General features: G+C 38.4%; 1 protein-coding gene across 6 annotated transcripts in view; it reads left to right on the top strand.

Moving 5' to 3' along the window:
• PEAK1 (pseudopodium enriched atypical kinase 1) overlaps window positions 1-13,150 on the top strand; it is a 323,221-nt gene that overhangs the window by 235,294 nt on the left and 74,777 nt on the right. The window lies entirely within an intron of this gene.

Genomic DNA, 13,150 nt, shown 5'->3' with positions numbered 1-13,150 from the left:
GATGGCTGGATGGCATCACTGACTCGATGGACGTGAGTTGGAGTGAACTCAGGGAGTTGGTGATGGACAGGGAGACCTGGCATGCTATGATTCATGGGGTCGCAAAGAGTCGGACATGACTGAGTGACTGAACTGACTGAACTGAACTGAAGCTCTCTATGTCCTAGAGCTATAATGAGTTCTAGTTGGCCAGATTTTTCTGGATAACTGTGAGTCTGAGCTCTTGAAACATTAAAGGGCTTTTAGTTACAATTATCATTTGGTGCTTATGTGACCTACATTTGTACTGCAAGGAGATCAAACCAGTCAATCCTAAAGGAAATCAACCCTGAATATTCACTGGAAGGACTAATGCTGAATCTGAAGCTCCAATACTATGCCCCACCTGATGTGAAGAACTAACTCATTGGAAAAGACCCCGATGCTGGGAAAGATTGAGGGCAGGAGAAGAAGGGGAAGACAGAGGATGAGATGGTTGGATGGCATCACCAACTCAATGGACATGAGTTTGAGCAAGCTCCAGGAGGTGGTGAAGGACAGAGAAGCCTGGCATGCTGCAGTTCACGGGGTCGCTAAGAATCAGACATGACTGAGTAACTAAACAATGATGACAAAACTAAGATTTGGGGTGCTTTTCCTTTCTTCTATCTTTGTTTATTCCCCAAGTTGGCTATAATAGGTATTTATTTTATAATTGAATAAATAAACCTGTAAATAATAAAACCATTTATATAAAAATCTTTCTAAAATATATTTTAAACTGCTGTTTTCCTCCCTTTTTAAATATAGGATACCAAACATAGTTTAACATTTTCTTGATATCTTGCTATAATTAGTATCAGTGTCAATCACAGTGCTATTCTGGAAAATTTGGTGATGCTGTTAAGGGATATAGGGGCTTGTTTGCCCCAAACTGAAATGCTGCTTGAGGTCTTAAATTTGGGGAGGGGGGTATTATTATTATTTTTTTGCTGTCAGCAATCACTTGTCACTTGCCACTTCTGTCTGAATTCTTCTGTCCCCTTATAAGTTATCTTGATCTCTGATAATAAAGCATCATTTATTCATCTGTTCAAGAAATATAAAATACCAAAGCTATGTAAGAAATGACTCCTGTCTTCAAGGAGCTAAGTGTAGTGAGTGAGAGAGAGAGAAAGTTGTATTCAAACAGTCATAAATACCATAGAATGGGAAATTTGAGGAGGAAACAGTTAATTCTTTAAGAGGATGATCCACAACTTCACATGGGAGTTGGCATTTGACTGAAGCATCAAAAGTTTTGTAGAATTTTTGAACAGTTGTTATATGATAGGCATGTAGAAGATGATTTTTTTAAAGGGTAAGACAGTATCTGATCACAGAAGAGCATTATACTCTAAAGAGTTCAAATGGATTGTATAGACATCTGAGAACCAGTCGTGATTTTATGAAGAAATCGGTAAAGTGGTAAAGATTTGTTTTTTAGAGGAATTAGGAGACAACAGAATACCATCTCAGTATTTCAAAGAGGAATAAAATCCAGCACTTAACCTGGCATTGATTGTATATCATATGAGAAGAATGAGGAGAGGGGTCAAGCTGACCTAGTGTAAATGCCTATGGAAGTTGTGATCCCATTAATTGTTATAGTGCTCAGAAAAAGATGGAGCATATTTTGGAGGAAAGATAACTAATTTTGTTTAGAGTGGTCTAACAGATAGTTGGAAGCTGAAGTCTGAAACTTCAGAGCACAAGAATAAGAAGTGGAGATTCTGGGAAGATATTGCACTCATATGTTTGGGAATAGACAAAGTTACAGAAGAGATGATTAGAAAGAAAGTCTTTCTTAAAGAGTGATAATGGAAGGGGCATCTTTTTGAAAGTGCAGTAGGGTACGCATATCTCCATTCAAATAAATTAACATTGTTATCTCAGTGAATTCATAGTAAAGTGGATAGGGAGTGTACAAATCAAGGGCAACGTGAGAGAGATAGTTATACTTCACCACTCATAAGTAGAGCATTCATCATTATTTCTGTACAAAAATACTGGCCTGAGTTGATCAAGTTAAATTTGTGTGCAAACGGAAGAGTCTAGAAGTGAGACCTGAAGGCTTTTTCCTTCTTTTCGTCTGGTTTTCAACTATGTCCTGAATAGGTAATCTTGCCAGATTAACTATGTCCATAGAAAAGAGTTGTTTCTTATACATGAGAAATACTTTTAATTGTTTGAGGTTGTCAAAGGACTGATAAAGAATCCACCTGCAATGCATGAGACCTGGGTTCGATCCCTGGGTTGGGAAGATCCCCTGGAGAAGGGAAAGGCTATTCACTCCAGTATTCTAGCCTAGAGAATTCCATGGACTGCATAGTCTGTGGGGTTGCAAACAACTGAGCCACTTTCACTTTCACTTTCAAGGACTCTGACTACAAGTCATTTCTTTCACTGTTAACTTTGTTTGAATAGGGAATTTACTGGTGGTCCAGTGGTAGGACTTAAGTGCAGTCACTGCTGTGGGCCCAGGGGTTCAATTCCTGGTCAGGGAACTAAGATCCCACGAGCTGTGTGGCATGGCAAAAAAAATATATATATATATATATAAATGATTTAAATTGGCACTTTAACTAAAACTTGCATTTATATAATTTTGAATTGGTAGTAAATTTTAGAAACAATTTAAAAGATATTCATGTTATCAAACATCATGTTCATTGTGTTGTATGTGTCTGTGTATCAATGTATGTACAAGTCATCTGTATACAGGAAAAAGACTTGGAAGGGTATATAGTAAGCTTTTTGGTTTGGGCTTTTGTTTGTGTATCGGTATTTTCTGATTGTTTTCATAATATAAGGAATTAAGTTATTTCTCATTTAAAAAAAAAAGGATAAAGGCCAGGAGGCCTAGGGAGTTTGACAACTTGTATAAATTTATATCTAATTAGTAATGGCCTTTAGCTTTGTTCACTTGCACCTCTGGAAGCTCAGTTGATAGGTAGATTGTTATGATAGGAATGGAAATGCTACCCAATACTCTGGCAACCACAAGGACCAGGAGCCCAATACCTGTTTAGGAATGGCTAGCATCCTACCTGCCACTTTACATCCAGAGAAGCATTGGCTGTCTGTAGTGGTCCAATGTTACACACCACAGGCATGTATGTTCACTGATAAGGAGATTAAAGACCTAGAATACTTTTGAGAGCAGTTCAGCTTTTCTTCTTTCTGATTGTGATCCTCTTAATATAAATATTAACATCTAACAAATACCCTAGAGTCCAAGCTTTTATTTTCTTGAGACCAGCGCTGGAGGAAACCTGTCGGCATATGTTCATGCCTACCTGGACAGTGTGAATCCTCTGACCACAGTTGACATCCTTCATAATCCATCTCTGGTCTCATCACTTCACTTCCTCAGCCCAAGTTTTATTTTTCTGCCTTTTATCTGATAAAATAAAGGTAACCAGAAAATTGTCACTTTGCCTTTCTCTTTCCTTCCCACATCTATGTCAGTATCCTGAATCTTTTGTATTACTCTCACTAAACCGTTTGCACTCAACATTTAGAGTAAGGTTTATATAAGAAAATAGCAATTAAAGTATTTTTAATGGAAAAAATTTTAGATATGGACTACTTGGCTTTAGGCTGTTATTTTCATTCAAACATCAGTTTTCTCATTTTCCACAGTTGAAGTAGTACAATTGTTGCTAACTTCACTGTCTACACTTCTCAGTGTGCCTCTGGGAAAGTCAGCCTGGGTCTTCCTCTAGGGAGACCCCAGAGTCATCTTAAGTCACTGTCCCTCTCTCCTAATGTCCTGCTGGCTGATATGTACTGTTTATTTGGCCTCTCGTATTAGCCCCTGCCCATTAGTTCCGACTGCCCGCATTAGTTTGGGGCCTTACCTGGTATGGTATTACGAAAGTTGAACCAACACATTTCCTCCAACCTTGCCTCTTATCAGTATATCCTTTCCATATCCACATGAATTCTTAAAGCATAGTAATATTGTATTACTCTATTGCTCGGCAACTCCTTCCTGATAAAATCTGAGAGCATCTCTTGAAAATAATGCAAAACACAAGTCCAAAATAGGATGCTAAAGTTTCTTTGCAAGTCAGTTGATTCAGAACTTGGAGTGCATTTTCCTTGTAGAAATAGTACATGGTAGGTTTACAAAATAGCCAAAACTTTCAACTTAAGCATCCATAATTGAAGCCTCCCAGTTTACTTAACAGTGTTTCCACCTGGAATGTCAAGATGCAGTCCAAATATGTGTAGAAGGTATGGAGGAGGTCATTTCCCTTCCTATCCTGCATTGGATATAGAGATTTAATAAAGGAAGAGATTTAATAAATAAAGGAAGAAAGAACTAATATTTATTAAGTGCTTATTATTTATCAGTCTCTGTTAGGCACTTTACATATTTTATCTTTTTTGAGACACAGCTGGCATTTAACATTGTGTAAATTTAAGGTATGCAGTGTGTTGATTTGATATATTTATATATTACAATATGATTACCACTATAGCATACCATAGAATTAGCTCACCCCACTATCATATCATACAATTATCTTTCTGTTTTGTGGTAGAACATTTAAGACCTAGTCTCTTAGCAACTTTGAAGTATGTAATACAGTATTGTTGACTATAATCAGTATGCTCTGAATTAGACCCCCAAAACTTACTCATCTTCTAAGTATAACTACATCTCCCAATTCTCCTATCCTTCAGTCCCTGATAACCACCATTTGGGTTTCCCAGCTAGCTCAGTGGTTAAAAAAAAAAAAAAAAAAAAAACCCACCTGCCATGCAGGAGATGCAGATTCAATCCCTGGGTCAGGAAGATTCCTGGAGAAGGAAATGGCAACCCACTTCAGGATTCTCACCTGGGAAATCCTATGGACAGAAGAGCCTGGCAAGCTGTAGTCCATCGGGTCACAAAAGAGTCAGACATGACTTAGTGACTAAACAGCAGCAGCAACCACCATTTTACTCTGTTTCTGTGAGACTGGGTGTTTTCGGGTTTTTTTAGATTGTACATGTAAGTGATATAGTACTTGTCTTTTCTGTCTGACTTATCCCACTTAGCATAACACCTCAAGGTCTATCCGTGTTGTCACAAATGGCAGGATTCCTTCCTTCTCATGGCTGAGTAATATCTTTGGCTATTCATCCACTGATGGTCTTGTAAGTTGTTTCCATTTCTTGCCTATTGTAAATAATGCTGCAGTAAATGTGAGAGTACAGGTATCTTTTCAGTAAATTGTTTTCATTTCCTTTGGATGTATACCCAAGAAGTGGAATTGCTGGATCATATTTGCAGTCCTATTTTTTTTTTAATTTTGAGGAACCTCCATTCTATTTTGCATAGTGGCCTCACCAACTTACATTCCCATCAGTGGTATAGGAATTCCCTTTTTTCCACATCCTCATCAATACTATTATCTCTTTTCTTAATGATTGCCATAGCAGATGTGAGATGATATCTCACTGTGGTTTTGATTTGTGTTTCCTGATGACTAGTGATGTTGAGCATCTTTTCATATACTGGTTGGCCATTTGGATGTCTTCTTGGAAAAACATCTGTTCAGTTCTTCTGCCTATTTTTACATCATATTTTTTATCTTTCTGTTATTGAGTTGTATGAGTTCTTTATATACTTAGATATTAACCCCTTGGGCTTCCCAGATGGTGCTAGTGGTAAAAAAAACCCACCTGGTAAACTGGGTAAAGAACCAATGCAGGAGACCCAGGAGACGTGGGTTTGACCCCTGGGTCAAGAAGATCCTCTGGAGGAGGGCATGGCAACCCACTCTGGTATTCTTGCCTGGAGAATCCCTTGGACAGAGGACAGCTCCTCAGGGTCACAAAGAGTTGGACATGACTGAAGCGACCTAGCATACACCCATGCATTAACCCCTTATCCAGTATATTGTTTGCATATATTTTCTCCCATTCTGTAACTTATTTTTTCATTTTATTGATTTCTTTTGCTGTACAGCAGCTTGTTAGTGTGATGTAGTTCCACTTGTCAATTTTTGCTTTTGTGGCTTGTACCTTTGACGTCATATCCAAAAAACTGTTCCCAAGACCATTGTCAAAGAGCTTTTTCCCTGTGTTTTCTTCTAGAAGTTTAACTGTTTCAGGTCTTATGTTCAAGTCTTCAATCCATTTTGAATTGATTTTTTTGTCTGTTGTCTAAGATGGGGGTCCAGTTTCATTCTTTGGCATGTGGCTGTCCAGTTTTCCCAGCACAATCTATTGACAAGACTGTCCTTTCTCCATTGTATTATTCTTGGCTCCTTTGTTATAAACTAATTGGCCATATATTCCTGGGCTTATTTCAGGGCTCTCTGTTCCATTTGTCAATATGTCTGTTTTTACTCTTTTAGTTACTACAGTTTTGCAGTATACTTTGAAATCAAAACACGTGATGCCCCCGCCTTTCTCTTTCTCAGGATTGCTTTGGCTATTCAGGGGCTTTTGTGTTTCCATACAAATTTTAGGGATTTTTTTTTTTTCTGTGAAAAGAAAATGCCATTAGAATTTTAACAGGGACTACATTGAGTCAGAAGGTAAGAGATTAACTTGTTATTTTGAAATCAGTTGTGTTTCTACACGCTAACAATGAAATATCTGAAAAATAAAACAATCCCATTTATGATGGTATCAAAGACAATAAAATACTTAGGAGTAATTTTAACCAAGTGAAAGTGAAAGATTTGTACAATGAAAACAATATTTTGTTGAAAGAAATTGGAGACAACACAAATGGAAAAATATACTGTGTTTGTGGATTAGAAGAATTAATATTGTTAAAATGTCCTTACTACACAAAGCCATCTATAGATTCAGCACAATCCCTGTATATGTTAACTTAATTCATTTTAACAACAGTTCTATGGGGTAGGTGATTATTATACTCCTTTAACAGATGCTTAGCAAATTAATAATGTAAATGAGATCAGAAAAGGAATGATTACCTGACATAAGAGAATATTGTTTTTAAGCACTGCTTTTCAAACTTCAGTAATTTATAGGCTCCTTTTAACTGATTTTAAAGCTACAGTCTTTTAGTATTGAGGTACATTATTATTATAATTTTACTTAAATGTGAATAAATATAAAATTAGGTATAAATTCTTTATGCTTATATTTCTTATGTAGCTATAAACTAAAACAAATTTAAAAGTGAAGTACCCCAAGAAAAAACTAATGAAATTCATATTAACCACATTGTTTTTATACAATAGATGATATTTTGGTGAAACAGTTGCTGCTCACAATGTGAATACGGAGCTGCCTGCAACCCCACTGATTTTTTTGACAGCTTTCATTACCATTGGCTCTCTTCTTCTGCCACACTTCTTTCCAGAATGTTGAAAATTCAGGACTGGTACAATGTGCAGTGACTGCACCATGATGTCATTTTGGTCTTTTCTTAGTGGAACTGTGTCATTTACATATTAAGTAAACCTCTTCTTTTCTCATTATTCCTAACAATCAAAGTAGTGTGCTTGATACAAGCTCAGGTTAGAAAAACAAATATATATGTATATTTGTAATACAGTTACAAATCATGATGCTGTGCTTAGTTAGTAAGTGGTCATTGTAGTGTTCCATTCTATGTTTGCTTTAGATTATAAACTTTGGTTTCAGTTCAACAGAGGGCCTGTTTTGGAGTACTCACCAGTTCAGGCTTCCCTGGTGGCTCAGAGGTTAAAGCATCTGCCTGCAATGCAGGAGACCTGGGTTCGATCCCTGGGTCGGGAAGATCCCCTGGAGAAGGAAATGGCAACCCACTCCACTATTCTTGCCTGGAGAATCCCATGGACAGAGGAGCCTGGTGGGCTACAGTCCACGGGGTCTCAAAGAGTCGGACACGACTGGGTGACTTCACTTTCACTTTCACCGATTCAGTTTAGTTCAGTCGCTCAGTTGTGTCCGACTCTTTGTGACCCCATGAATCGCAGCACGCCAGGCCTCCCTGTCCATCACCACCTCCCGGAGTTCACTCAAACTCACATCCATCGAGTACGTGATGCCATCCAGCCAGCTCATCCTCTGTCATCCCCTTCTCCTCCTGTCCCCAATCCCTCCCAGCATCAGAGTCTTTTCCGATGAGTCAGCTCTTCGCATGAGGTGGCCAAAGTATTGGAGTTTCAGCTTCAGCATCAGTCCTTCCAAAGAACACCCAGGGCTGATCTCCTTCAGAATGGACTGGTTGGATCTCCTTACAGTCCAAGGGACTCTCAGGAGTCTTCTCCAACACCACAGTTCAAAAGCATCAATTCTTCGGTGCTCAGCTTTCTTCACAGTCCAACTCTCGCATCCATACATGACCACTGGAAAAACCATAGCCTTGACGAGACAGACCTTTGTTGGCAATGTCTCTGGTTTTCAATATGCTATTTAGGTTGGTCATAACTTTTCTTCCAAGGAGCAAGCGTCTTTTAATTTCATGGCTGCAGTCACCATCTGCAGTGATTTTGGAGCCCCCCAAAATAAAGTCTGACACTGTTTCCACTGTTTCCCCATCTATTTCCCATGAAGTGATGGGACCAGATGCCATGATCTTTGTTTTCTGAATGTTGAGCTCATACACCCTTGAAAATACATCCTGGATCCCAGGTTGATACTCTTAATGTATTTTAAGCCATTATTTATTTATGTGGTTGTTCAGTCGCTAAGTTGTGTCTGACTCTGTGACCCCATGGACTGCAGCATGCCAGGCCTCCCTGTCCCTCACCATCTCCTGGAGTTTGCCCAAGTTCATATCAATTTAATCAGTGATGCCATCCAACCATCTCATCCTCTGCCACCCTCTTCTCCTTCTGCCTTCAATCTTTCCCAGCATCAGAGTCTTTTCCAGTGAGTCGGCTGTTTGCATCAGGTGGAGCTTCAGCTTCAGCATCAGTCCTTCCAATGAGTATTCAGGGTTGATTTTCCTTAGGATTGACTGATTTCATATATACTTATTAGAATAATCCTCCAAATACTTCTAACAGGAAAGACTGTTAAGCTAATTTATTGTGATAACTCTTTGAAAGCAATAAATTTATATTTCTTTAAAGTATTGTATAACTCAGACTTTCATTAATTTAGAAGTACTTTTTCTCTTTAGAATTTCAAGTTATAAATGTCTTATGGAATGTACTGTTACTCTGTTCTGTAACTGGGAAGGTAAATTTTAGTTTGACTGGAAAAATAATGCCTCCTACCAAATTTTCAAGTCATGCAAGACAACAAAGAATAAAGCCTCCGGAAATGGTGAAGCATGATAACAAAGGACATTTTCGCTTCCCCTGATTATGTTGTTGTAAGCATTCAAGTGGGATTTCTCTCAAAATAATCGACTCTTTCTTGGGTCTCTTTCCTTCCCAATCTCTTTCTCCCCTCCTTTTCTTCTTTCTCTTACCTTTGACTCTTTCACTTCCTCATTCTCCCTCTTTGTTATTCCCTTCTTTCAAACCAGAGATCACCTATCTTTTCACATCTCAATTAGTCTGCAGTCTTGCTTTCTTCATTTGACAGTTGACAGCAGTGGAGAAGAATATAGTAAGGCGCTTCTAACAGCATCTCACCAATTGCTCTCAATCAGCCACTTCATCGACCCTTCCAAATAAGGATGGTTCCTGACTCAGGCTGGGCTAGATGAAAGAGCATACTTAATTTGCCTCAGAATATTCGCTCCAATACTCTGAAGTACAAAAAAAAAAAAAAAAAGGCACCACTTTTGGGGCAGCCCAGGTAGCTATTTGGCTCTTAGTTTTACTCTTAACTTGCTCTGCAGTGAGTACGTGCACCCTGCAATCTCAGGAGTGAGCTGGGGATGGTGGGGGTGTGCCTGCTTCTAACACTGCTTTGCTCAAGATGGAATTGCACCATGGTAAGCAGTGCTGCTGTTGCTGAGTGAACTGTTTTTCAGGCACCACCATGCTTACATTTAAAGCAGCCTCCAGATACCATAGGTAGCTGAGCTCTACCATTTACATGTACGTGCACTCATCCATTCTGGCTCTGCCATGTTAGCCATGTGACCTTGGACAAGTCTCAGTTTCTTTATCAGTGAGGTGGTGCTATACACATCATAGAGTTTTATGAGAATTAAGAGTTTTCATGGGTAAAGAGCTTTAAATGGTGCCCAGCATTAGCTGGCTAAAATTGCTTTTATTTAGGAAGCACTTATTTAGTATCTGCTATATTCCAAGCAATCCAAGAGATCAAGAGATGAAAAAGACATAGCCCTGCCTTCTGGGGACCTGTATAATATAACATGGTCTTGCAATAAAGGTATTTAGTGAGTTAGGTAAAGCTTCATCACAGGTAAATTTTGAAGTGGGTCTTGAAGGGTAAACAGGCTGTTGCCAAATGGAATGACATTAGAGAATACACATTCCAAGCAGAGAGAATCATTTGTGAGTAGAGTAAAACTGAAAAATACTATGGAGTCCTTGACTGTTATTAGATAACATTTTCACCTGCTCTCTGATGCCTACCTTCTTACATAGGGGTCTGAAGTGGGTTCAGTGAACATTTTGGAAATTATAATCTTATAACTAGCTGTTACCTAATTTATAATAATTATTATTATTATTATTTAACTGGTTCATCAAAGAATTTGAACTGAAGAATGTGTCAGGGCCTTAGCAGTGCCTCTTTACAGCATCTGCTGTTGCACAATTCTTATCCTGAGATGACCACCATGTGACAGGAACAGTAAATTGTTAGAAAAAAACTGGTGGTTAGAACAACTGGAAGTGGGTGGTCTTCCTCCTTTCAGCACAGCTTTTTAGTTAAGTTTTCTAAATTAAGTAGGTCTTACCTTGGCTGCTTCTTTAGACAGAAGAACCTTAAGTCTTAAGATCTTGCCTATTCTTATCATTAGCAAAGAAGTGTGATTTTTTTTGCTCCTTTGTTCAAATCTCAAATTAAGAAGGTTCCTTTTATTCATGGAATTTCCATTTATGTGCCAAATTCAAGCTGTGTTTTATCTCCTACAAAGCCTTTTCCTGCAGCTTTGCTTTCACTTCCTCTCCCCACCCTTGTAGTCATACACTGAAGGGTTTGGCAGCTGGTTGAGGTATCGGTCAGCATTTTTCACTGTGGAAGGAGGAAAGGTTGGAAACAGTGACGTGGGGATACTTATCACATTTTCCTTTCCTTTTTTATTTAAGTGACCCACTCCTTCCATTACAAAAGCCTAATGAGAACCTTGGCTTGTAAATTTTACTTTAGTAGCCTGGAGCTGGACTACAGTAATGTGTTGGATGACATATAAGCAATAGTTTCTCAGTGAAGAGTATCCTTAAAAGCCCATGTAAAACAGTGAGAATTCTTGATTCTGCCCCTTTGACAGTATGACAGGTTTTATGAAGAGCAATAATGGGCTCTGGGAGTCACAGGATTGGGGAAGGAGCTGAGCAGTCCATTCTCCATCCTCATTTATTAACAGATTCTCCTTGGATGCCTTTAGGAAATACTCTGCTTATGGTATTTAATATACCACCAGGACGCCCTCACCTTCTTCACTGACTTGGAAATTCCATCTAGCTTGAGGAGCTCTGACTCTTTCTGTGGGCCTGTCTATTCCAACTTTGAGATCCTGTGTGGATTTGGCTGTCTTGTATCAAATCTTGAAACAGTTGGACTATAAGCAAACTAATTATGTCATTGACTGTATAGCAGTAGAGAGAGTAAAAAACAGTAATAATTCTTTAAAAGCTGTCATGACTACAAGTAAAATAAGCTACCCATGAACAGCTTCATCTATAGCCTGGAGGGTTTTGGCATTGAAAACTGTCAAATATTAAATCAGATTTTAGATCATGGAATCCTGGCTAGCTCCTAGGGGCAACTTCAGCCATTACACTTTCTCATTGAGCATTTCATCTGCAGGATTTGCTTTGAAATTATAAGGGATGTGGAGGCCAATGAGTTTTTCCTTATCCAATGTTCCATTTGATACTCCATAGCTGACCTGTTTTGGCAAGTAAATAGAAGACACCAGGGTAGACTGTCATATATCCTTGCTTAAGTGCCTCAGGAGACACATTTTTTATTTCTCAAGCATGACTTTGGTGGCTAGAGTTTCCCATTTTGGAGGTGTCAGTGTTGAGCAGACAAAGCTGCTAGTTATTGATTGCCATTGAAGTCATTTCACAAAGGCAGTAAAGCCCAAGGACTGCTCTTTGGATAGAGCTACAGCTAGTGTAGCTTCTCTTTCTAAGAGCCTGTTATAAGTTAAAATAGTTTTGACAGTGTCTTTAAGCGCACATCTTTGTCTCCAAACATAATTAGTGTTGAAAAATGAAACCCTCATAGTTAAGGCTTTGTGACTTAGACAGCAGCTCCATCTGGTGCTAGCTAAAGGTGTTTGCTTGGTTCATCTCTTGGTTTTATAAGATTGAATACAGATGTACACAGAACTTAGAATGCCAAATCCAAGGCTTCAGTTTTATTGATGGGTTTCTACTGCACACAGCACTGACATAAGCTGATTGTGTTCCTGGTGAATCTCATTTGTCTATCCTGTTGATAATGTGATAGCTGCTAATCAGCTCAGCAGCATCTCTTGACTGAATTAACTTATGTGCACTCAAAATGGAGAATTATTTTTACTATCTGTCTACCAGCCTTGGAAAAAGAAAATATACTCTGCTACTTACAAAGAGAAAATTTAATCCCTCTCTTTCATCAGTGGGTTTAACTTGGTTAACAAGATATTAGGCTGGGATGCCTTATTCTTTGTCATCAGTACCACATAGGCTAAGTAGACAGGAATTTTTTTTTTTAAAGATTCTTGATAACTGAAAGGAACTTCCACAAACTGCTAATAGAAGTCACTTCTGAATAATAGGATTATGCATGATTTCATTTTCTTTATGCTTTTCTGAGTTTTCACAGTGAGCATACATAAGAAAAAAAACAAATATTTTCTATTACAAAAGAAAAAAGTAATTTAAAAACAGAACATCCTATAGGTAGCTATAGCCTTGAGTTGCTGTTCTCAGTCTTTCTCATTCATTTGTGTGGACTTTTCTGGGCTTCAGTTTCCCTTGTCAATAAAAGAGAAGAATTGAACTAAGGGCCTGCTCAATTTTAACATTCTAAGGTTTGTAATTATTAATTTCTACCCCCTTTTTTTCTCTTTTCAGCTTCTCACACT

The sequence above is a fragment of the Ovis canadensis genome, chromosome 18, assembly GCF_042477335.2.
Source record: "Ovis canadensis isolate MfBH-ARS-UI-01 breed Bighorn chromosome 18, ARS-UI_OviCan_v2, whole genome shotgun sequence".
Classification (NCBI taxonomy): Eukaryota; Metazoa; Chordata; class Mammalia; order Artiodactyla; family Bovidae; genus Ovis; species Ovis canadensis.
This window is presented reverse-complemented; position numbering and strand designations above follow the sequence as displayed.